This window comes from Myotis myotis, unplaced genomic scaffold, assembly GCF_014108235.1.
Source record: "Myotis myotis isolate mMyoMyo1 unplaced genomic scaffold, mMyoMyo1.p scaffold_m19_p_47, whole genome shotgun sequence".
NCBI classification, from domain to species: domain Eukaryota; kingdom Metazoa; phylum Chordata; class Mammalia; order Chiroptera; family Vespertilionidae; genus Myotis; species Myotis myotis.
The window spans coordinates 468,862-491,978 of NW_023416354.1; the positions used below are offsets into that span (position 1 = coordinate 468,862).

General features: G+C 65.3%; 1 protein-coding gene across 14 annotated transcripts in view; it reads left to right on the forward strand.

Moving 5' to 3' along the window:
• Window positions 1–1,973: 1,973 nt before the first annotated feature.
• Window positions 1,974–23,117, forward strand: part of NCOR2 (nuclear receptor corepressor 2) — a 136,574-nt gene continuing 115,430 nt past the window's right edge. For 12 of the 14 annotated variants that reach the window (XM_036307326.1, XM_036307337.1, XM_036307338.1 and 9 more), the window contains exons 1-2: window positions 1,974–2,272; window positions 17,747–17,789. The gene's annotated coding sequence lies outside the window, so the exon portion shown is untranslated. Of the gene's footprint in view, window positions 2,273–17,746; window positions 17,790–22,954; window positions 22,957–23,117 lie in introns of all 14 variants that reach the window. The other 2 variants (XM_036307327.1, XM_036307330.1) reach the window with 2 other exon arrangements.

A 23,117-nucleotide genomic window follows, 5' to 3' on the forward strand; every position in this document is an offset into this window, starting at 1 on the left:
GGATGCATTGGTTCATTCGCTCCCAATGAGTGCCTACTGTGTGCTGAGCTACAGCAGTGAGCTGGTGAGAGGAGGTCTCCCAGGCAGGGCGCGGACGGGCATTCCGGTGACAAACGGCCATACATGTGATGTGATCCAGGAGTTCCAGTTGGTGAGGAAGGGCGAAGGACATGGATAGGGTGAGTGCTAGCAAGTGCCTTGGGGTTTTGGGTAGAGGGTCCGCTGAAGGCCTCTTAGGACGGGACCTTGGGCTGGGACCTGAGGTTAGGAGATGGCTGTCTCAGGCAGAGCGGGCAGCACATGCAAAGGCCCTGAGGCAGGGCGGGGTTTACGAGTTGGCTGAGTGTTCAGGAGGGAAAGACGGCATGCAACATCCCCTCTCCCACTTCTAGTCTGGTCAGGCCCACCTTGGGGTGGGGGCTTCGGAGGCTGCCTGGGTGGGTGGGGGGAGGGCGCCCCTCTTCTGGCCTCCCACCCGCCCCTGGCCCCACCCCCAGGCTGGGCCTTCTGCAGGTCTAGCTTTTTCCTTGTGGTTCCCACGGTCTGCTTGGCAGCTGGTGGGGACATTGACCTGTGACCCCCATCCTGTTCCAAAGGCGCCCCTCTGCATACACTTCCCTCATTCCAGACTTCCTGAGCCCCAGGTGCTCCCTCCTCCCCTCCCCCCCACCGCCCCCTCTCCACCCCCAAGAACGCTGGCAGCCTGAGGGGGCCCAGAGGGACGCGTTGCTACAGGGGAAGCAGGCCACCCCCTGCGCGGCCCTGGAAACTGCCCCGCCCCCTCCTGCCGCAGCCGTCCAGCTCCCCCAGGGGTTCTCAGATGTTGGCAGATGGCAGAACCGAATCTGCTGAGCCGTCGCTCCAAAAAAGGAAAGTTGAACTGAAAAAAAAAATTTTTTTTTCAAACTCTTCCACATTTAGGGGAAGGAGAGAGGAGAGCTGCGGCCTGGCCCGCCCCGTGCCCTCCGCTTGTCCAGAAAGACCTCCCCGGTTTGGGAGGCCCCCCGGGAGGGACCGGAGGGGGCGAGTGAGGACACAGCGCTGTCAGGACGGCCGGGGGCTCCCGGGGGAGCTGAACGCCTGTGCGCGCGCGGGGAGCGTCCACGCGTGGGTTTGTCTGGGAGCGGCCGCTCCTCCAGAGGTGCGCGCCCGAGTGCGTGCGCCCGGCCCCAGCCAGCCTGGCGCAGCGAGTCTGTGCACCGTGTCCCCGAATGTCCCCGCCGGCCGTGCACGCACGACGCAGTCTCGGTCCCCGCGGTGTCAGAGCCGCAGACCGACGGAAATCCCCGCCCTCACCGCAGTGTGTGGCCCGGGGGGTGGGAGCTCGCGCGCGTGTCCCAGGCACGGCCTGTGGGTGACCTTACACCGGAGTCTGGGGCCCAGCCTGCGCTCCCCTGGGCGCGGGGGCCCTGCGTCCCCGCGTTCACTTGAACTTCATCTTCCATCTGCTGAGGCCCAGTGTGCATGCCCCCTGGTGAGAGTCCTACTGTGTGCAATAGTCCCCGAGCGAGCTCCAACGCGCGGATCCCTGCGCGGCTGTGCGTGTCCCTAAAAGGCCCCGTGTGTGGCCCTCCCGTGCGTCCCCTCGCCATCCGCAGGCCGCTCCCGAGTTGTAATTTAATGGCCGAAACGCGATGCCAGGGAAGCTTCGGGGGCCGGGGAGCAGGAGGGCGCCGCGCGGCCGCAGGAGGAGGAGGGGCAGGACCCGGAGGTGCTCTCCTCCCCCTTCGCTGCCCCTCCTCCTCCTTCCCCCGAGGGGCGGGCCAGAGAGAGCGCGGCGGCGCGCCCCCGCGTGTGTGTCTGTGTGGCAACGTGCGCGCGCGCCGGTGAGTGCGCGCAGGACCCGCGGAGGCGACGCGGGCCCTTTAAGGAGCCAGAGGGGGCCGGGCCCGGCGCGTCGGTGCGGGCGGGGAGCCGGGAGCTGAGAGGCCGAGCCGCCGCCTCCCGGGCTCCCGCCCCGCCCCCTGCTCCCCCTCCCGCCGTCGCCGCCGGGGAGCGGAGCCGCGGGCAGGCCGGGCCGCACCGAAGCCCCGCGTCCGCCCGTGCCCCGCCCCAGCCGTGCGCCCGCGCCCTGCGCCCCGCGATGCGCGCCAAGTTGCGGGCCGGGGACCCGGGGCTGGCGCCCTAGGAGGCGGCGGCGGGCGGCTCGCCCCTCGGCTCGAGGCCGGGCCTGCTGCGCGCCCCTCGTCCTGGCTGCACCGCCACTTGCCTGAGCGCCCGGGCGGCCCGAGCGCGCCCTGAGCCTGGGCGCCGCCGCCGCCACCTCGGCGAGGTGAGTTGGGGTCGCGGGTCCCCGCGGAGGGCGGGTGGGGCGGCGCGGGGCGCGCTTCCGGGGGCCGCGGGCAGAGCGGCGGCGCACGCGGCGGAGTTGGCGGGGCCCTGCGCTCCGGAGTTGGCGCTCTCGGGGGCTGGCCTGCTGGGGAGCCAGGCGCCCCATCAGCGCTGCAGCCCGCGTGCGTGGGGGCGCCGGGGAACTTAGGGGAACTCCAGCTCCCCCGCGAGGGGGCGGGAAGGAGGGAAGTGGCGTGGGGGGTGGGCGGGCGGGAGGGCGCCCTGGAAATGCGGAGGTCAGCCCCCCACCTTGTGGGGCCTGGCCGCCATGCGCCTGCCTCCTCGCGTAGCAGCCCCAGAGTTGGGGGTGACACTGCGCCTTATTTTTCAGAGGGCACGGCGGGTTTGGGGAGCCCCTGGACATGGCACCCCCAGCTCTCCGGCCTGGCTGCTATGGAAGGGGGGCATGGGGGGTGGTTCTGCCAGCCGGCGGGGGCGCGGGTGGCCCTGGCCGCGGGCGCTCCTGGGCACGGGACCGAGGGCGCTGGGCGGGGGTCCCCCGGGAGAGGCGCCTGCGCCCCCCTCCCCCGCGGCCGGTGTTCCTGGTGCCGGGGCCTGCCTCCCGCGGCCGTGACGCCTCATTGGGCCGCTTCCTGGTCCCTCCCCCGGGCTGCGCAGATACTTGGGATGCCGCTAGTTTGGGAAGTTGGAATTCAGAGCTGATCCCACTTGGGCCGGACCCCGAGGCCCCGGGCCATCGTTGCGGGGGAACCTGCAGGGGGAGGGGGGACCCGTGGGGCGCGCCTCCTCTCCCCCAGGTGCTGGCAGCAGAAAGCTGGAGGGAGGAAGCAGGCGGGGCGGGCGCGAGAGACACGCTGTACCCGGGAGCCGCCGGCGGCCGGTGAGCGTGGGGCGCCCGCCTTATTGTTACATTGAGGCTTATTTTGGGGGAAGCGAGTGTCTCCCCCGCCGCCTGTCCGCGCTCCTGCGCCCTGTGGGTCTGGTGCCGGCGGCGGAGGCGGGTCTGTTCTGTCGGTTCAGCCTCCTCCCTTCCTCCCCCCTCTTCCCCCCTGTCGGTGAGAACTGGTTTTATTATAATTTTTTTTCTTTTGCAGATTTGGAGGAAGGATGTGCGAGGGAGGGAGGGAGAGGGAAGAGAAGACCCCGCGGGCTGGACGGGGAGTCCTGGGCCGGGTGGGTTGTGTTATCAGCGGCCGTGACTTTGCCCTTTTTCAACCAGACCTGGGTCTGGCGGCTGCTGTGATCGGAGGGGCTCCTTTGGGCCCGAGGGGAGGTGGGAGGGGGTCCGAGGGCACCGTCCCCGCGAGTCCCTGCGGGCGGCCTTTTCTTTGTCCCCTTGAGGGGTGGGAAGAGGGGTGAGTCGGGGCAGCCGGCCATCGCCCATCCCAACGGAGCGCCCATCCCAGCTCAGCTCCCTGGGTTCAGCTTCACTCTGGCCACTGGGCTGGCTGTGTGACCTCGGACAAACCACTTGACCTTTCTGTGCCCAGGTCCCTCATCTGCCACGTGGGCTAGAATCCCGGCGGCGGGTGGCTGTGGGAACTGAAGGTGAGAGAGTGCACAGAGGGTGTGTGTGTGTGTGTCTGTGACCAGGGTAGTTAGTCATCGTCCCAGGGTTCCGAAGCTTGGCCTTTAACCCAGGGACCAGGAAATCCTGTGAGATGGTGCCTGGGGGGTGGGGGTGGGGGGTTCGGCGAGGGAGGGCGGCCTTCAGTCCATCCCCTCGGCTGTTACCCTTGAGAATGGAGCAGGGCGGGTGGTGCCCTCTGCCCATTGAACAGATGCACAGACCGAGTCTGATGAGCTCTGGGGGCCTGGAGCGCGCTGTGTGTGGTGACCCGGTGGCCGGGCTGTGAGGGGCATCTGGGCGCCGCTGTCTGGCTTCCCCGCGCCCGCTGCCTTGTCCCCGTTGGAAATTTACCGCCGCCGCTGCCGCCACTGGTGCCCAGGGAGTCTGTGGAGCCCAGACGTGGGGGCGGGAGCGAGTGGGCCGTGGGCTGGCCTCTTCCCACTGAGCTATTTACGCCTGCTTGGGATCAATACTATTGATGGATCCATGTAGATGGTAATGTGGCTGTCAGGCCCCGGTGAGGGATGGAGACCCCTCCTGCGGCTGTGTGTGCCCCCTCCCTCCCCCGGCCGGGGTTTGGCTACGTGGGAAGGATTTATTTGGCATAATCTGCTCTTTTCCCCCAATTAATACTCCTCCTCCCACCGCCGAAAGGTTTCCGAGATGAGAGCTCTGCAAACGCGGCCTCGCTGTGAAGCGCCCCAGCCGATTGTTCCAGCGCAGGCTGGGGGGTGGCCTGGCACGCACCCGCGGGAGGGAGGGCGGGCGGGCGCGCGGGAGGGTGGGAAAGAGGCCCGGGAGGCCTGGCCCCCAGCGTCCTGCCGTTCAGGCTGGATGTGGAGGCTGCCAGGCTGTTTCCCCCTGACTGTGTGCGTGGGGGGTACCTTGTTCTCTGTACCCACCCCCCACCTGAGGCCTGTGGGCCGAGACGTTGGTGGCTGGTTCGGATTTTTGGGGGGAGAGGGTTTCGCACCTACACCTAACTGCCACCCCTTCCTCCCGACAGCCCTCCCCACCCCAAACCCCACAGCCAACGCTGCCTCTGACAATAGGGGGCTGAGAGCCTGTGTGTGTGCCTGTGTGTGTGCATGTGCGTGCACGTGTATGTGCGCGTGTAGTGTGTGTGCACGGTGTGTGTGAGTGCTATGTGTGTGTCTGTGTGCATGCATCTGTATGTGTGTGCGTGTCTGCCAGTGCTGTGTGTGTCTGTGCATGTGTGCGCAGGCGTGTGCGTGTGTGTGTGCGCAGGCGTGTGTGTGTGTGCGTCTCGTGTGTGTGTGTGTGTGTGTGTGTGTGTGTGTGTGTGCGTTCCCTCCTCGTTTTCCTCTTCATCTCTCCAAGCCAACAGCCGCCTCCTGGGTGACACCCCGGAGACTGGGTTCCCGAAAGAACAGCTGGCAGGAGCTGGCAGGAGCTGGTAGTTCCTGCTCTGGCGCCCGGGGAGGGGGCTGGGCCAGGAGTGGCATCTGAAAAGGCCTTGTCTCGCCGAGGGCGGGTCTGGGAGGCCCCAGGGAAGTGATGCTCGGAGACGGGGCGGCTGAGGATGCTGGCGGTGGGAATGGGCGCCAACACCTGCCAAGCGACCTCTCAGTCCAGGAGCTGGGAAGTGCATCCGTGATGCGTTACCTACAGACGATCACAGCGAACGCGCATCAGGCATGTAGTGTGTGCCCCGGCCTCCGCTCCACAGGAACCCCGGGTGATTCTCCAGGCATCAGTGCCGTCTCTGTCCCATTGTATGGAGGGTGAAAGTGAGGCCCAGAGGTTAAGGGACTTGCCCAAAGTCACACAGTTTGGATGAGGCAAGGCCTGGGGTTATTCAAGGTCGAGTTGGCGCCGAAAGAATTTCCTGCAGATCCGCTCTGCAGTGGAGAAATGGTGTCTTATTTGAGCACCTGAAGATCTTTGCCCCCGGCGGCTGGGGGGCGGGGGGGGGGGCGGGCAGCAGTCCGAGAGCCCGGCCCCTGCAGGATGCTGGCCCGGCCCCTGGGGCCAGCGCCAGCCGCAGGCCTGGCATTTCTTTGAAGTCTTATTTTATCTTAAACAGTCATGCACATGTTGGCATTCCTTTTGGCGACGGGGCTGTGTTTCTCTGGAAATGGAAACGGGGCTCTGAATTATTTAGCTGTCGCAGAACCCGGCTCCAGGGAGCTGCCCCAGGCGTGCTCGCACCTGCAGGGTGGCCTGCAGCCCTGGGGGACTTGGTAGCTGGAGACCGAGAGAGGTCCTGGGGGGTCGGCCTTTTCCCATTGCACAGGTGGGGGGGCCGGGGGGGGGCAGGCTGGCCCAAGGCCGCCCAGTGGGGTGACTTTCACTTGTGATATATGTTTTTCAAATATATTTTTATTGCTTTCAGAGAGAGGAAGGAAGAGAGAGAAAAACATCCATGATGAGAGAGAATCCATGGATTGGCTGCCTCCTGCACGCCCCCCCCCCCCCCCACTGGGAATCGAGCCCACAGCCTGGTCATATGCCCTTCACTGGAATCAAACCCGGGACCGTTCAGTCCACAGGCCGACGCTCTATCCACTGGGCCACACCGACCAGGGCTGGCAGCAAGTTCTTTAGAGCCCGTGGCCTGGGCCTCGTCCTGCATTGAGGTCCCATCTTTGATGTTTCTATCTCCCCCCTCTCCCTTCCTCTTTGAAATCAAGGAAGATAATATTAAAAAAAAAAAAAATAAAGAGTAAATTAAAAAGGATTTAAATCTGCATGGAAAGGTGTCGAGGGAGGCCTCCTTCCCGGTCCTGCCCTCCGTGTTTCTGTCCGGGGCAGACACACCGGGCGGGCGGCTTCCCCTCTGACATGCCCTGGCTGAGCGCCCGCTTGAATTGATTTCAGAGAGGAAGGGAGAGGGAGAGAGAGAGGGAGAGACATCCATGAGGAGAGAGAATCATGGACCGGCTGCCCCCTGCACGCCCCACACTGGGGATCGAGCCCGCAGCCCGGGCCTGTGCCCTGACCGGGAATCGAACCCTGACCCCCTGGTTCCTAGGTCGACGCTCAACCGCTGAGCCACGCCCGCCGGGCACCGTCACTATTTTGTAACCGCCCATTTGTGCTGAATCCCTTCACCTTGTTCACTCAGCCCCCAGCCCCCTCCCATCGGGCAGCCATCGGTCTGTTCTCTGTATCGGAGTCTGTTCTTACTTTACTTGCTCGTTATTTTGTTCTTTAGATTCCTCGCGTAATTGAGATCATATAATACTTATCTTTGACGTGTTGCACTCAGCGCAGTACCCTCTCCAGCGACGGCGAACCTTCTGAGCTCGGCGTGCCAGCATTTTGAAAAACCCTAACTTCACTCTGGGGCCGTGTCACCTATAGAAATTTTTTTGATCTTTGCAACCACAGTAAAACAAAGACTTAGATTTTTGATATTTATTTTATATATTTAAACGCCATTTCACAAAGAAAAATCAACCGAAAAAACGAGTTTGCGTGTCGCCTCTGACACGCGTGTCATAGGTTCGCCATCACTGCTCTAGGCCCACCCGTGCTGTCGGAAATGGTGAGATTTTATTCCTGTTTGCGGCTGAGGAACATTCCAGCATAACCTTCCAGGGTTTTCACTGGGGGGGGGGGGGGGCGGGAACGGGCCCAGCGAGGATGGTCAGTTTGAGGGTCACCCCGCGGGCCCTGAGGCCCTGCCTGCTCCTGGTCCGGCTCCCTGCTCTTACCGAGCTGCACTGATGCTCACGGTGAGAACGTGCTGTCGGGGGATGCGGTAGGGGGAGGGGTGGCCAGGGCAGCAGGCAGTCGGGCTGACCTTGGGCACGATTCTGGCCTCATCTGATGCCTGAGGCTCTGACCGCCTCCGTCCAGGGCTACGGGCGCCTCTGGGCCGCGCTGCCCGGTTTCCGCAATTTTTGCGAAGTTACGTGCGAACCGTCTGGTTTCCCTCTTTGCTTTGGCCGGTAGGAAGCTCGGAGCCGCAGTGGCCGCCTTGCCTTGGGCAGCGTGGCCTGGCCTGTGCTGCGGGGCCCGTCCGGATTTCAGATGGCTTCGTCCCCTCTGCTCTCTGATGCTATCTTATCGGCGTGCATTCCTGCAAGTTCCTTCGCTCTCGAGGGGGGACTGGAGCCGGGCGGGAGTGAAGAGAACACTTTGCAAGGTGTTTGCCTGCTTGTCCCCTGAGTGCCTGTGGGGGTGGCTGGTCTCCCGGCAGCAGATGCCAGGTCTCCACCAGGGTCAGGGCCTGGGCGGGAACCGGGGCCTGCGGACGTCCTCCAGCCGCGGGAAGAGGGCAGTGAGGGACCTGGACGGTGACAGGTGGCCCTGTTGGAGGCCCGTGTCCTTTCAGACCCACTGACCTGCGGGGGGCTCGGGAGGGGGGGGGGCAGACGGTGAGCTCACCGGGGTGCACTGTGACGCTGCCTGCTCCGTATCCGGGGACCGGGGCTTAGGGATCTGGGCCGGGTGCATCGCCAGCCCTGCAGGTGCGTCCGCGCCGTGGGGACCGGCCTGGCCGCGGCGCCGAGTGCTCCCCGCCCCTCCTCCCCCCCGCCGGGATGTCGCTTTGAGCTGGGAGGACGTGGAGGAGGGAGGAAGCCAGGGGTGGGCTGTGGGAGGGGGAATTGGAGGAGCCCCCGCCGGCCTGGGCTTGGGGTCGGGACCCGGGCCGTGTCTCGGGGCTCACGAGCAGGGCGAGTCTGAGGTCCCGCGTGGATGCTGCGCAGGCTGCATGGCGAAACCTCGGACAGTCCCGGAGGCTCAGCAGACAGGGCTCCTTGGTTTACCCGGCAGCGGAATGGGGGCATGAGGGGCCACGGGAGGCGGTGCCCAACCCCGTGTCCAGGGCTCACAGACCCATGGAGCTGCCCCGGGGGCGGGCGGGCGGGGCCAGCGGCCTCCAGAGTCGTCCTAGCTCACGGGTGTCCCCCAGGGGTCTCCAGTCCCGCCTGTCCCAAAGGGGGCCCGCGGTCCCCCGCACCCCAGCCCCGCCTCCTGGTGTGGGGGTCTCTCGCCCGCCCTCCTGCCCGCAGCCTGCGTGGCCTCCAGTCTGTCTGCCCCCGTGGCCTTTCTCCGCATGCAGCGGCCAGGGGGGCCCCAGCGGGTACCCCCTGACCTCACTCGGCCCACGGGGCTTCCCACCACTTCTTGCACGGCCTGCAGACCCTTCTCCCGCCTGGGGTGTCTGCCAGGCCCCGGCCACCTCCCAGCGCCCCTGGCCAGCTGCCCTGCGGTCTCTCTCTGCCACTGAGCAGGCAGGTGTGTGTGGGGAGGGGTGGGGGTGGGGCGGTTCTCTGTGGCCCAGAGGCCTCCCTGGGGGTCGCTGTCAGTTGCAAGTCCTGGAGGCCAGGCCCCGAGGTGCCTAGAGGAGGGGTGCCTTGGGGGCCCCTCCGTGCCCTGCTCGGCCTCATTCTGAACTGCAGGCCGCAGCAGACCCTCAGGGAGCCTCGCCGCCGCTGAGTGGTGTGTCTCCGTGGCCATGGCAACCGCCTGGCACCCGGGCCTGCTCGTTAGGCTAACGAGGCGAGCCTGCTGGGCCGAGGGGGAGCCGGGGACACGTTGCCCCCGCTGCAGGTCCCCGCGGTGTCTCCGCCAGGCCCCCCACCCCTCCCTGGGCCAGGCGTGGCGCTGGGGCACCTGGCCTGGGTGTGGAGGAGCCCACAGCGGCCGGAGCCACGTGGAATGCCTCTGCCGCCCGTGACCTTGGCCAGGACCGGGGGCAGTGGGTGAGGGGCACAGAGTGGAGAGAGGGGCTGTGCTGGGGGGGAAAGACCAGACGCAAAAGCAGCAGCCAGCCCTGGCCAGTGTGGCTCAGTGGATAGAGCGTCGGTCTGCGGACTGAAGGGTCCCGGGTTCGATTCCCGGTCCACGGCACGTACCTCAGTTGCAGGCTCCTCCCCAGCCCGGGCCCTGGTCGGGGCGCGTGCAGGAGGCAGCCCATCGATGCGTTTCTCTCGATATTTCTCTGCCTTTCCCTCTCCCTTCCACTCTCTCTAAAAATGGCTGGGCAGATATCCTCGGGGAGGATTCAAAAAAGGGTAAAGAAAGGAGCAGCCAGAGCGGGGAGGTGAGCGGGGAGGCGGCGTGAGGCAGGGACGTTTGCTTCTGGTCGTTTTCCCTGATTCCTTAGTTCCTTCAGACCCGCTGTGGGTACCTGGCCCCAAGGAACGGCCGGGGAAGCCCACCGACCGGGTCGCAGTCCGCAGCCCGCCCCTCCCGCGACGAGCCGGGAGCGAGTGTCCCGACCGGGTTTCTCTGGCCGCGGCCCTGTCCCCGGGGGACCCGTGTTCCAGATTCGCGGAGCCCAAGGCCACGCCACAGCTGCTTCCTTCCCGGCTTCGTCCCGGCCCCGGGGCCGCCGGGCCTGCGTCCAGGAACCTGAAGCTCGAAATTAAATGAAACTCGGTCCTCAGGTGCCCGGAGCTTCTCCTGGCCCAAGGGCTGGGGGACCAGGCCCCAGGGACCCGCAGCTCCCACCTGGCCTGGGGTCTGGGGGCCAGTGAGGCCCCTGTGGGCAAGGGGAGAGAGTGGGCGTGCACACGCCAGCCTCGGTCCAGGTCCAGGCGGCTGCCTTTTATTTCAAACAAACAAGCAAACAAACAGCCAGGTCGGGGTGGCTCCGTGATTGTGATTGAACATCGGCCTAGGAACCAGGAGGTCACGGTTCCATTCCCACTCGGCACAGGCCTGGGTTGCGGGTTCGATCCCCAGCGTGGGGCGTGCAGGAGGCAGCTGGTCTATGATTCTCTCTCATTGATGTTTCTCTCTCTCCCTCTCCCTTCCTCTCTGAAATCAACAAAAATATAAAAAAGACAAAGAAAACCCAACAACCACCTGCAGGTGACTCCTGGGCCCCCTGGGTCCCCTCCGCTGGGGCAGCCACTGCTCGACGGGTGTGGCGTCCGCACCCACGGTTTTGGGCTCCCACGTGCCAGCCTGGGGGGGGGAGGATGCAGGTGGCTGTGTGGCCCGTGGGTGCTGCTCTGCTGTCATCCGCCGGCTTTGTGGGTCCAGAGCGGTCAAAGGTCGGCAGGTTTTATAGAACCCGACCTTGTCATGGCCTCCTCACGCTCAGGCAGGCAGCAGGCAGCAGGGCCGAGCGGGGCCGAGCTGGGCTTCTGACTCCACACGTTGTCCTCTGCAGCGGACGGTCACCCCCTCCCAGGCCCTGGTGGCACAGGAAGGGGTCTCAGAGAGGACTGTCTGGAGGGCAGAGGGGCCCCAATAAGGCGTTTTCTTTGGAGTCTGCGCCCAGAGTGTGGACTCGATTCTCTCAGAGAAGCGCCTACTCTGCGCCGGGAGCTGTCCTTGGTGCTGGGCCCGGTGGGGACCCAGGCAGGTGTGTGCCCCGCCTCCCCAGCCACATCGGAAACGGTGGGGATCGAAGGCCGTTCCTGCCTCAGTCTTCCTGTCTGTGAAATGGAATGAGGCTTGCAGGTGATCCCGGGAGGAGCTCGGTCGCCTTGGGCTGGCCTCAGTTTCCCCATCCGGGGAGGGGTTTGTGGTGGCGTGTGCCTCGAGGGTGGCTGTGGGGATTAAGCGTGTCACTTGGCCCCGTGCACGTGGCGCACAGTAGGGGCTTTGTGACCCCGAGCAGATGGATGGCCTGGGCATAGACGATGAAGGCCAGTGCGCACGGATCTGCCCTTGGGGTCATGGAAGTGGGTGGTCTCCCGGGGGTGTGGGCACCCCCTCTCTGCCTGGCTGTGCCGGTGTGGGTGGGGGCTGGGCCGGAGGGGCCTCGGCTGCCCTCCTCCCCAGGCCCCTGAGGAGCCGGCTCAGAGGAGATCCCTAAGGCGATTAAGTGGGTTCATTTGATCCCGAACGTGAACTTGAGCAGGCGGCTTATCTCCTGGAGATGAAAGCCTGGCGGGCAGCGAGCCACCTGGCCCGGGCTGGGCGTGCGGGATTTTATCCTCCGCCCTGCCCAGCGGGGGCCCGTGCTGGGGCTTTGGCCCACCCGCCCCCAGCCCCCCAGCCCCCAGCCCCATCAGCTGCTGCAGCGGCCTGGGGACCGGACGCTTTTTACTCGGATCTCACAGCGGCCGCACATGCCACGCTCATTCATTCGATGCCCTCAATCTCAGGAGCCACCGCCATCGCTGCCGCCATCGGCACTTGCCCAGTGCCGCCCTGTGCCCCGCTCCCCCCCCCCGGCACGCCCCCCCCCCAACCTTGACAGTAGCTACACCCTCTCCTGGTAGCTGCACACTCTCCTTGAAACGCCCCTGCCTCTGAGATGCCGCCTCAGTGCAGCCTTGACTGCGCGCGGAAGTAACAACAACACAGATCCCTGTGGTGCCCCCCGCCCCCCCGCGGTGTAACGGGAAGTGAGAGGAGGCAGGGCTGGCGGCTCCCACGCAGGATGAGTAACTGCAGCTTCGAGAGAAGCGAGAGCAGAATCCTTTCGGGACTGGAAATACGTGAAAGTGACGGCAAAAAAAAAAAAAGAAGAAGAAAAGAAAGAAAGCTAGTGTTTGGGTCGGTGCCGGCAGGCTTTCTTTAAAGGGCCAGGCCTTTCGAAGGTTGCCTGGGGAGGCTGACGATCGTGGCGCGAGCCTGGCCCCTAGGACAGCTGTGTCCCCACCCCAGAACGTGCCCCGACCGGGAATCGAACTGGGACCTCCTGGTTCGTAGGTCGACGCTCAACCACTGAGCCACCCTGGCCAGGCCACTCTTGTGCTTTGCTCCAGAACAGACAAGTCCACAGGGACTGAAAGCCGATTGTGGTTACGGGGGGCGGGGGCTGTGCGGACAGTGGCTTGGGGGTTCCCTTTTCTGTTGGGGAGACGGGAAAGCGTTGGAACCAGATAGGGGTGGTGGGTGCACAGCCCTGTCAGTGTGTTAAACGCCCCTGACCCGTCCTCGGTGCCGCGGTGAATGCGATGTTATGTAAATGTCACCCCCGTTAGGACCACCGTGGGGGACGGAGAGGGGGGTGCACGTCCGGAGCGCTCACGGCATGCGCGGCGCTGAGTTTCTGGGTCCGCCGGGGAGACGAGAGGCTCCGTGCCACAGGTGCAGAGCCGGCTCAGAGACGCCAGCCGGCCCGTCCGGTCACACAGCCGGAAAGCAGCGGACCGTCCAGGGTCCAGGCCAGATGCTGAGGTCACCGCGCTGGGCTTCGTGGCCTCCCCGGGGGCTGAGCCCAGCCAGGGAGAGAGGATGCCTGTCCTGGGGGGGCGGGGGGCTCTTCTGCTGCCTGCCCTGCAGCCACAGACACCCCTGAGGGCACTGCCTGCAGAGGGCCCTCCTCCCGAGGTCACTGCTCCCCAAGGTCGCTGAGCGGCTGGGCTGGGGCTGACGGCCTCGAGGGGCGGTTGTGAGTCTGGGTGTGACCTGTGCTCAGACTTGGGCGGGTTCGTGGCCCCAGGCCTGGTGGCTGTCCCGTGCCCCCACCTCCCCCCCGCCCCCCCACGCTGGCCACAGGAGCAGGAACTTTCCAGCTCAGCGCCGGCGGCTGACTGTGAATCAGGGCGGCTCACTCCGGGGAGCGCTCGGCCGGCCGCGGCTGCTTTCGGTTTCCGCGAGCTTCTCACTCTGACTCAGCGCCTCCCTGGCCCCGGTGACCCGGCTTCTGAGCACCCGTGAGCCGAGCTCGGTTCCTGCAAAAGGCGTCCACGGGCTGCCTCCTGCCTCAGTTTTCCCATCCGGGCAGTGGGGGCAGCGAGGGTGGGTGCTGCACGTGTCCAGGGTGTGTGTGGAGGGATCTGGTGCAGACACAGGGTGGGGTGGTGGCTGGGAGGGGGTGAGCCTCTCGGGGGCCCCGTGCCCTGTCCTCAGAGGGTCTGGGTGGAGGGCTGTGTGCGTCTGGGCACTCCTGTTCTGTTTTGTTGTTGGTGATAATCCTCACCCCGGGATATTTTTTCCATCGATTTCCAGAGAGTGTGGAAGGGAGGGGGGGAGAGAGAAACATTGATGGGAGAGAGACACATCCGATTGGCTGCCTCCTGCACGTGCCCCACCCGGGCTGGTGATGATGGAGCCCGCAACCGAGATACATGCCCTTGACCAGAATCGAACCCGGGACCCTTCAGTCCACGGGCCAACGCTCTATGCACTGAGCCGCACCACCCGGGGTGAGGGCACTTCTGTTCTTCATGACAACCGGCCACCGGGCCTGGGGTGTGGAGTTCGGCCACCGACGCCGGAGTCTCCCAGCGGGCGCTGCTGCAGAGGCCGGCGGGGGCCTGGAGTCGGGGTCTCCCAGTTGCGGGGGTTACGGACTGACACCTGAGGGCTAGGGAGGGGGAGCCCCAGTAGCGAGCTTGAACTCAGCGCCTGCTGCGGGCCAGGCTGTATGTGTCCCACAAGGTAGCTCCTGGCATCACCCCCATTTTACAGATGGGGAAACCGAGGCTCAGAGATGCAAAGCTTTGCAAAACGGCAGAGCTGGGATGTGAGCCACCCCGGTGATGACCTCTGAGGTCACAGTCTCGGGGAGTTAGGCGACAGGTGTGGGCCGCCCTGCTGGACGGCAGGCAAGGTCCTGGGCTGCTGGGACGCAGTCGTGGATGCTGTTCCCTGGAGGGTCGGGCCTGTGAGTGGGGAGCATGCAGAAGGCCTGTGGGGGGCAGAGATAGGGAAAGGGGTGCCAGAGGCTGCATGGAGGCCCCGACCCCCGTCAGGACCAGGTCAACAGGAACCCCCTCCCCCCTGGGCTACCAGACCGGCTGGCCTGTCCCCTGGGCCCTGGGACAAGGCTTCACTATCTCTTGACCCCGACAATTAATTGCTTCTGGCGATCGATGGCCCCACAGCGCCCTCGCTCTCCCGGGCCGCGCCCCCGGCGTCCCTGCGCCCCGACCCTGCTCCTGGGCAGGGGAAGGGTCTGCGACCTCAGGTCCCGGCCCCAGGCAGCCCCTCCCCCGGAACCAGCAGCGGACGGACACCTCCGGGCGCTGGCCCTGGGCTCCTACCTGCAGAACCTGAATTATTCAGGAGCCTGGGATGGGGCCGCTGAGGGTCGTCCGGAGGCTTCCGGAAGTTTCTACCGCCCCCTCCCCCGTGCCCCGTTCCCAGGGAGCCCGCTCCCCCATCTCCCTGCTGGGGCTCCAGGGCGGGGTGCCTGGATGCCCGTCCTGCTGTGGGAACCCCGGGAGCTCCGGCCTCTCTGCCTCACCGTCCCCATCGGCAAAATGGGGAGAGGCCGGGAGCCTCGTGCGGAGCGCGGGGTGAGAATTCCACCCCATCCTGAGCCGAGGGGCTGAGCATTGTGCCCGGCACCGTGAGGCCCCGGGAGGCGGTGCACAGACAGGTGGACGGACAGATGGCCTCTCGGTGCGGCCGCCGGCGCAGGCCCGGGATGCAGGCCTGGCCTTGGCCTGTGCTTGGCCCGGAGCCCGGCTGCCCACGCGGCCCCCCTTCCTCCAGCGGCGGTCGATACCAGCTCCTTCCTGGCGTCTCGCTGCTGCTGTCGGCTGCCTCTTGCAGACGGCCCACCCCACCCCTGTGATGAGGAGATGGGGGGCGCACATTGGGGGTATGAGGGGAGGAGGATGGGCAGCCTAGGGCAGCTGCCTGGTCCCCATCTCCCTGCCCCTCCCTGGCTGAGCGGTGGCCTCTGACAGAGAGTGGGGACGGTGCCCGCCTGGAGGGGCCGGGAGGTGCCCCGGGTCTGGCCTGCGTGTGGCTGACCAGGGGTCTGATTGCTGTGAGGGCCTGTGGTTCGCCTGGCCTGGGGCCGGCCCCTGGGACCCGGGACAGATGGACTTGGGGCTGGGGGTGCTCCTGGGCAGGGCTCAGGGCTGCTCCTCAAGGCCCCCCCCCCCCCATCCCCGACTCTGTGCCCAGCATTGGACGGGCTGGGCCCTCTCTGGTGGGGCCACAGCCGCCTGCTCCCTTTGTCCCGCTCCAGGCCCAGTCCGCTCGCCCACGGCCCCGCCGCCCGCTGCTGGCGGGGAATCGGACCTCGTGAACTTGGCGATGACCTCTCTGGCGGCTTCAAGCAGAGCCTGGAGGGGCCGCACGCCTCGGCTGTCGCTGGAGGAGGGAAATAAAACCTCCCGTGGCTTCTCACGGGAAGCCCGCCCCCTCCCGCCGCCTGCCACGGTGACAGGGGAGGGCCGTTCTCCTGGTGTGAAAGGATGTGCCAGGCGGGCCCCGCGGTGACAGGAGTGGCGTGAGGTGCTCCTCCTCCCCCTGCCCAGGGCCCGAAGCCCCCAAACGCAGCCGCTGTCCCCCCGGGAAGGTGTGCATCCGCGGGGCCGTGCCCAGGCCGGCGGGTCCCGGGCGCAGTGTGGGCTGCAGCGCCGCCCGGCGGTTTGCTCCTCTCAGCCCCGCGTGGGTTCACCCGCCGGCCGGGCAGCCACGGGGAGGCTCACGAGGGCGCCGCTTCCCTTTCTTCAAAGCGGCAGGCGTGGCGTGGGCCCCGGGGCCCCGGGGGTTTGGAGAAGTTGACCTGACTTGACCCCAGGAGGGTTTGCCGTGGGCAGGCGGGGCTGCAGCGAGTCCCATCAAGACCGAGGCGGGTGGAAGGAGCGGGCCGTGGGGACAGCCGAGGGGAGCGGGCCCGTTTTCCGGATGGGAAGACCGAGCTCAGAGAGACCGGGGGGCGTGCCCACGGTCACCGCCCTCCGTCCCTGGAAGAGCTGGGACCGCGGCCGGTGTGCGGACTCCGTCCGGGGCGCTGCCCAGGGCGGTGTGTCGGCTGTTCTCTCTGTGCAGTGCTGCCACCGTAAAGAATGCGTAAGGCGCCCGGCAGCGTGGCTCCGTGGTCGAGCGTCACGGTTCGATTCCCGGTCAGGGCACAGGCCCGGGGTGCGGGCTCCATCCCCAGTGGGGGGCGTGCAGGAGGCAGCTGGTCCATGATTCTCTCTCTCTCTCTCTCGTCATTGATCTTTTTCTCTCTCTCCCTCTCCCTTTCTCTCTGAAAAAGAAAAAAAAAAAGAATGCATAAACCGGGGTGCAGATTAATGAGTCATTTTAAAGGCGACACCCAGCGGCCACCTGCCGCCCCCTCCCCGGAGTGGTCAGCGCCCTGACGTCTGTGCGAGTCGCCTGCTCGCTCTCCCTCTGACGCCTCCGTGCCAGGCAGCCCGGGTCTGCCCTTCCCGGAGCCACGGACACGGAATCCCGGCGTGTGTAGCGCGGAGTCTGGCCCCCGTGCTCAGCCCGGGTCTGACCTTCCTCTGGGGGTCGAGTGTCTCTGCAGTTGGCCCCACGTCACCGTGGCACGTCCTGGGTGTGGCTGTGCCACCGTGTGTGGGTCGCCCGTCTACGGATGGGTCGTTTGTTGGACCGGGGGCTCGTTCCCTGCTTTTGTGTGACAGCGAGTGAGGCCGTCGTGCGCAGTCCTGTGCGCGCGCGTGTGTGTGTGGACACAGGTTTTCGTGTTTCCCGGGTAAGCACCCAGGAGTGGAATTGCTGGGTCACGTGATCGCCCCACCGGAGCGGCCTCCTCACTGGGTATCGGACCAGCGCGTGGTCTCAGGGGGCCCGTGTCCTCGCACCACTCGCTGTCGTCTCTCATTTCAGCACCACATCCACGCGGGGTCTCCTGGGGTTCCGATGGGCACTTTCCTGATAATCAATGACGCTGGCACCTTCCCCTGAGCCCTTTGGCCATCGGTGACGGGGAGCGAGTTCCCCCCGTATTTCTGTTGGCTCGACCGGTGCTCACTGACCCACGGGCGGCGTTTTGTGCCTGGACGCTCGCTGTCGCCACGGGGTGCTGGCTGTGAGTGGAGGCGCAGGGGTGCTTGGCTGCGGGCAGTAGGCCCCCCTCTTTCAGGGGGGTTTCTGTGATCCCAGCTCTGGGTCTGGGGGCACGGGACTGACCGCCTGGGCTCCAGCGTGTCAGGGCCTGCGTCTGGGGGTGTCGTGGAGACGTGCTGGGCCTGGTGTGCACCGCGGGCCCAGCCCGGGCCCTCGCCATCCCGTCCCTGTCCTGAGGATCGAGCTTGACTGACGACGCCCCTGTTTCCCCCGCAGGTTCCCCGGCGTCTGAGGACACAGCGTTGCTGGCGGCCGAGTGGTAGGTCCACGTCTGTCCCCACTCCTCGTCGGCTCGGCGGGCTCAAGGGGGGCGGGCGGGAGTCACTGGGGAGCCGGATTCCACCTGGCGGACGTGGTGGGGGGCTCGGCGAGCCCTGTGGGGTTGCCCAGGGTGGGGAACAGCAGGAGGAGGTGGTGGGGTCCCCCGGGGAGGGGTATTTCCTGGCCTAGCGCGGGGGTTTTCAGAGGAGGCCTGAGACAAGGGGGTCGTAGATGGGGGACGAGGTTTTTTCTGCCTTGGGGTTCTGGGCTCTGAGGGCGGGCTGGGCTGCAGGCTGGTTGGGGCGGCCGGTGCTGCCCTGTGGTCACTGTGTCCAGCGTGAGGGGAGGCATCCTGGGTCCAGGCCTGGCACTGCCGCGCTCACGCGGGGAGCCCAGGCCAAGTCACCCCATGTCTGTGCCTCGGTTTCCCCCTCTGTGAACTGGGGGAGTAGCAGCACCCCTCCCAGGGCTGCCGTGCCGGCGACATGAGCTCGTACAGACCGGAGCCGGCACACAGCAGGTGCTCAGCGAGCTGTTAGGGCTTTTTTTTGTGACCCCCCAGGTGGGCTGCCACCCTCATTTTATTTTGTATTAAATATATTTTTATTGATGTCAGAGAGGAAGGGAGAGGGAGCGAGAAATAGAAACATCCATGATGAGAGGGAATCATGAATCAGCTGCGTCCTGCACGCCCCACACTGGGGATCGAGCCCATAGCTCACATATGTGCCCCGACCGGGAATGAACTGTGACCTGGTTCATAGGCTGACGCTCAAACCACTGAGCCACAGCAGCTGGGCAGCTGATTTCAGTGTAAATAGCCACTGGCTGCTGCCCTGAGCCACACCAGGAGATTTCAGTCCTCTCCCGAAACAGTCATTCTTCGCTGATTATTTCTAAAGCGCCTACTGTGTGCCAGGCCCTGTTCTGGGTGCTGTAAGACGGACAAGTACCCATCCTCCCGGGCAGGCAGACAGTAAACATTGACAGAACGCATAAGATGTCCTTGGTGGGAAGCGCCGGGGTGAGGAACCAGCTGAAGGGCTTGAGGAGTGTGGGTTTGTGGTTTCAAATGGGGGTAGTCAGGGTGGGCTTCCCTGAGGAGGTGGCATTTAAGCAAAGCTCTGCAGGAGCAGAGGAAGGGAACGTGCAGGTCTCTGGAGCGTGTTTCAGAGAGAGAGGACCACCGTGCAAAGGCCCTGAGGCTGCGTGGAGTGGGCCCGCTGGTGTGTAGGGGTCTGCATGAGCCATGTGGGTGCATGGGGCGTCTTGGGGGAGGCCTCCCCCCTTCGTTCCTCAGCCTGTAGGGTCCCGGGAGGCACCAGGGAAGGACAGGGACAGCCGCACCCTGGGCCCCACGGTGGAGGGTTTCGTCTGGGCGACACCGGGCGGGGGCCCCTCCAGGGAACCAGCCCCGGGTCTCCACCTGCCGTGCTGGGTGCCTTTGAAGTTGGGAGGAAGGTGGCCTTGCCCGGCTGGGTGTCCCCTTCCTCCTCCGCCTGCCGCTGGCCCTCCATCCATCCCCGGCCTAATGGGGAGCCCTCCCTCTGAGGCTGAGTTATCTGCTTGTCATGCCAGAGGCCCAGCCGGGCCGATAAAAGGGCTTTTTGTCTGCAAGCACTTAGCTTCCTCCTCTGGGGCGATCCATCACCTCAGGGGGGAGGGGGGCAGACAGACGGGCAGGGGGCGGGGTCCTCCCCGAATGCTCCCTGGAGCTCCCTCAGCCCAGAGATGAGGCTTGAGGCTCCTCTGGGGACCGGCGTGGGGAGGGGTGCTGACCCTGGGCTGCTGGGGCGGCCCTCTGCATCTGGGGAGGCCTGGAGGCGGGTGGGGGGGCGGGGTGTGGGGTCGAGGGCGCAGTGTCGGGGATGGTAGTGGACCAGCCGCTGAGCTTCCGCACTCGGCACCCTCGGGACCATGTTGCTCAGTCCTCAGAGCGGCCCCTCGAGGGGGACCTGTCCTTGTCCCCCGTGCACAGCGGAGCCATGGGGGGTGGCGGGGTGTCCCCACATGTGCTAGCGGCAGAGGAGCAGGGGAGCCCTCCCTGCGGCCATGGGGCATGGGGGAGGGGCGCTGGGCCAGGGTGTGGAAAGGGGAGGTGGCTGTGAATGAGGGGTGAGGCTCGGGTGTGGGTGGGGCCCACAGTGAAGGGGGGGACTGGGGCGGCCAGGCTCTCTGGGGACCCCGAGGGCGAAGATTGAGACCAGACAGCGGGTAAGCAGGTGTGCGTGTGGTCACAGGGCTCCGGACTTGGTTTGTCCTTCCTGAGCAATGGGTCCCCACGCCGGGCGGCGGAGGGAGGCGCAGAGCCCATGGAGGTCTGTTTTTGTTTTTTTAATTTAATTTTTAAAAAATATTTTTATTGAGAGAGAGGAAGAGAGGGAGAGAGAGAGAGAAACATCCATACGAGAGGAACATCATGGATCGGCCGCCTCCTGCACGCCCCCTACCGGGGACCCAGCCCACAACCTGGGCCTGTGCCGCGTCCCCCTGGTTCCTGAGCCACGCGGGCTGGGCCGTGGAGGGCTCTGTCTGTCCAGCTCAGGAGGCTCCCTCCGCTCCCGGCAAGCTGTCCTCCCCTCCCCCCACTGTTCCCCTTCTTCCTCTCCTCCCCCCCTTCCTCCTCCTTCCTTCCCCTCCCCTCCCCTCTCCTTCCCACAAACCCCCCCTCCTCCCCACAGGCCACCCTCAAATGACAGCAATTAATGGTGCCTCTGATGGCGGGCTGGGAGGGCCAGGCTGACAGCTGAGCGTGTCTGCCGGCGGCTGGCCCTCTAATCGGGCCCGGGGGACGCCCTCCCTCCGGGCTCCCAGGCGCCGCCTGCCCCCATCACTCACGGGGGCGGGAGCTGCCCTCTGCCAGGGCCGGGCTTGCGGGCGCTGGCCCAGGACCTCCCGTCCCTGTGCCCGCACCTGGCCGTCCTTTTAGTATTATTATTATTATTGTTATATTTTAAAACATATTCTTATTGATGTCAGAGAGGAAGGGAGAGGGAGAGAGAGAGAAATATCCATGATGAAAGAGAATCATGGACCGGCTGCCTCCTGCACGCCCCACACTGGGGGGTCGAGCCCTTGACCCGGGCCTGTGCCCTGACAGGGAATTGAATCCTGGGTCTTAGGCCAACGCTCACCACTGAGCCACACCGGCCGGGCCTTTCATGATTGTTTTTTCTTTCATAAGTGGGTGAGCTCTGGGGTGGCCCTTGTCCTGCCCCAGGGACCAGGATGCCCTCTCCTCCGGCAGACTGTGCCAACCCTTCCCCACAGGGGGCCCATTTTGGGGGTCCCCTCTCTTGGGAAGAGCGGGTTGGGTGGGGCCGAGCAGCCTTCGGTGACGGGGGCGGCTACCTGGGCCTGGAGTCCTGCCTGGTGGGGGGGCGTGCGTGTGTCGGGGGGACAAGAATCTGCCCACCGAGGCCTGGTGCTCGCTGCTGGTCGTTCTGCAGCAGCATCAGTGCGGCCCTACTGTGCGCCAGGGCCCGGAGCCGGCCCGTGCCCGTGGGGGCTCCGCCTGCCCAGCCGTTAACCCTGCCTTTGCACCCGGGGACCTCGCCGGGCGGAGGGGCAAGCCCCGCCCTCCCCGGTCCTGCGATCATGAGTCAGGGGCTTGGGCAGCGTGAGGGCCGTGCCAGAACCAGGCGGTCGGACCTGGAGGTGGGAGACGGGCCCTGGGCCCTGGGCCCGGGTCAGTGGGGCTGTATTTACGTCTGTGTTTCCTGGGACGGTTGGAAACACAGCAGCCTCAAGGGGATCTAATTCCCCCGGAACACGAGCCCCCCCCGCTCCCCGAGTTCTGACACGTAAAGATTCATCGAACAACCCCCACAATCGAGAGAGCGTTAAAGTATGAGCTTCTTTGTATTTGGTTTCTTTCTCCCTGCATGTCTTTTCTTAATGGATTTTTTATTTTTTAAAGAGAGAGAGGAAGGAAGTCAGAGAGAGAGAGAGAGAGAGAGACATCGATGTGAGAGCGAAACATCCATCGGCTGCCTCCTACACGCCCCCAGCCGGGGACAGAGCCTGCAACTCAGGCATGTGCCCTGACCAGGACTCGAACCGGCAACCTTTCGGGGCACAGGGACGACGCCCGACCAACTGAGCCGCACCGGCCAGGGCCTCTGCAAGTTTTTGCAATTCTTCTGGATGAATAGTTGATTATTTTTCATCGCCGAGTAAGCATCCCGTGGTAGGAGTGTGTCACAGTTGGGCCTCCCCGTTCCTGAGCTGCCGGGCACTCAGGTGGTTTCCGGTTTGGGGCTGTTACGGATGAAGCTGGACCGTCTCCGTGCCTCCCGGAGCTTTTTCCTGTCGTATTTCGTTGGCGGAGGCCGTGCGTGGCGCTGGGAAGCCGCGGTTGGGTTTTCCCTGTTCGCGAGGTGTGGGTGTGGGTTTTCACACTCCCATTTTACAGGTGAGGTAACTGAGGCTCTGGGAGCTCAAGGGACGTATCTAAGGTCGCTGGGCAAGAGCCGCGTGCTCTTTGTCCTGCTTCGCGCCGGGACGTACCCGCCCTTCCGTTGCTCGGACGTGCTTGCGGGCCCAGAGGGTCCCCCGGGGCTTGGTCTGGGGGAGAGCGGAGGGTGTGAAGGAGGGTCCACTTCTGGGCCACACACGGTTCGGCGGCACCAAGACCGCTGCGTGTGTGTCGGGCCTGTCGCGAGCCTGTCGTGCGGGCCTTCTTTCGGGGGAGCGGTCTTGGGGTGAGGCCGGAGGGTGACACGTGGAAGCAGAAGCGGAGTGGGGACCGAATGGGCCCCCCCTCCCCCCCACTCGCCGAGGAGTGTTCGCTGAGATGACTTTTCGGGAAGGAGGCCGGCAAATTAAATCAGCAATCCTGTAAATAAACGAGTAACGACGTTACTGGGGCGCCTCATTACATCAGGTTCATAATTGAGGGTGGATGCCTGCCCGAGAATGCTGCTTGTCCTTTAATCTCTGGCTCCGACGTGTGTCTCTTTCCGTCTGATGGTAGTCCCTGCCCCCAGCCCGAGGGAGGAGGGAGGAGGGAGGAGGAGGAGGAGGGAGGAGGAGGGGGACCGAGGGGGGTGGTGCAGCCTTCCAGGGGTCCCAGCAAGCCCCAGGGAGCCGGGTAGTCTTGGCTCTGGCCTGCAGTCGGTGTTATAAACCTACGTAAGGTTGGAAATGGTTGCACGACAACAGTGGTAATGATAACAGTGTATAACAGTGACAGGGTCGCACTTTATAATTTACTTAATCTTATGGGCCCTCCTCTCCCCCCCGGAAGTAGAGATGATCGTTATCTGACTTTATAGTCCAGGAAACGGGGGCCAGGGAGGGTGGGTGACCTGAGCAGTGGGAGTCT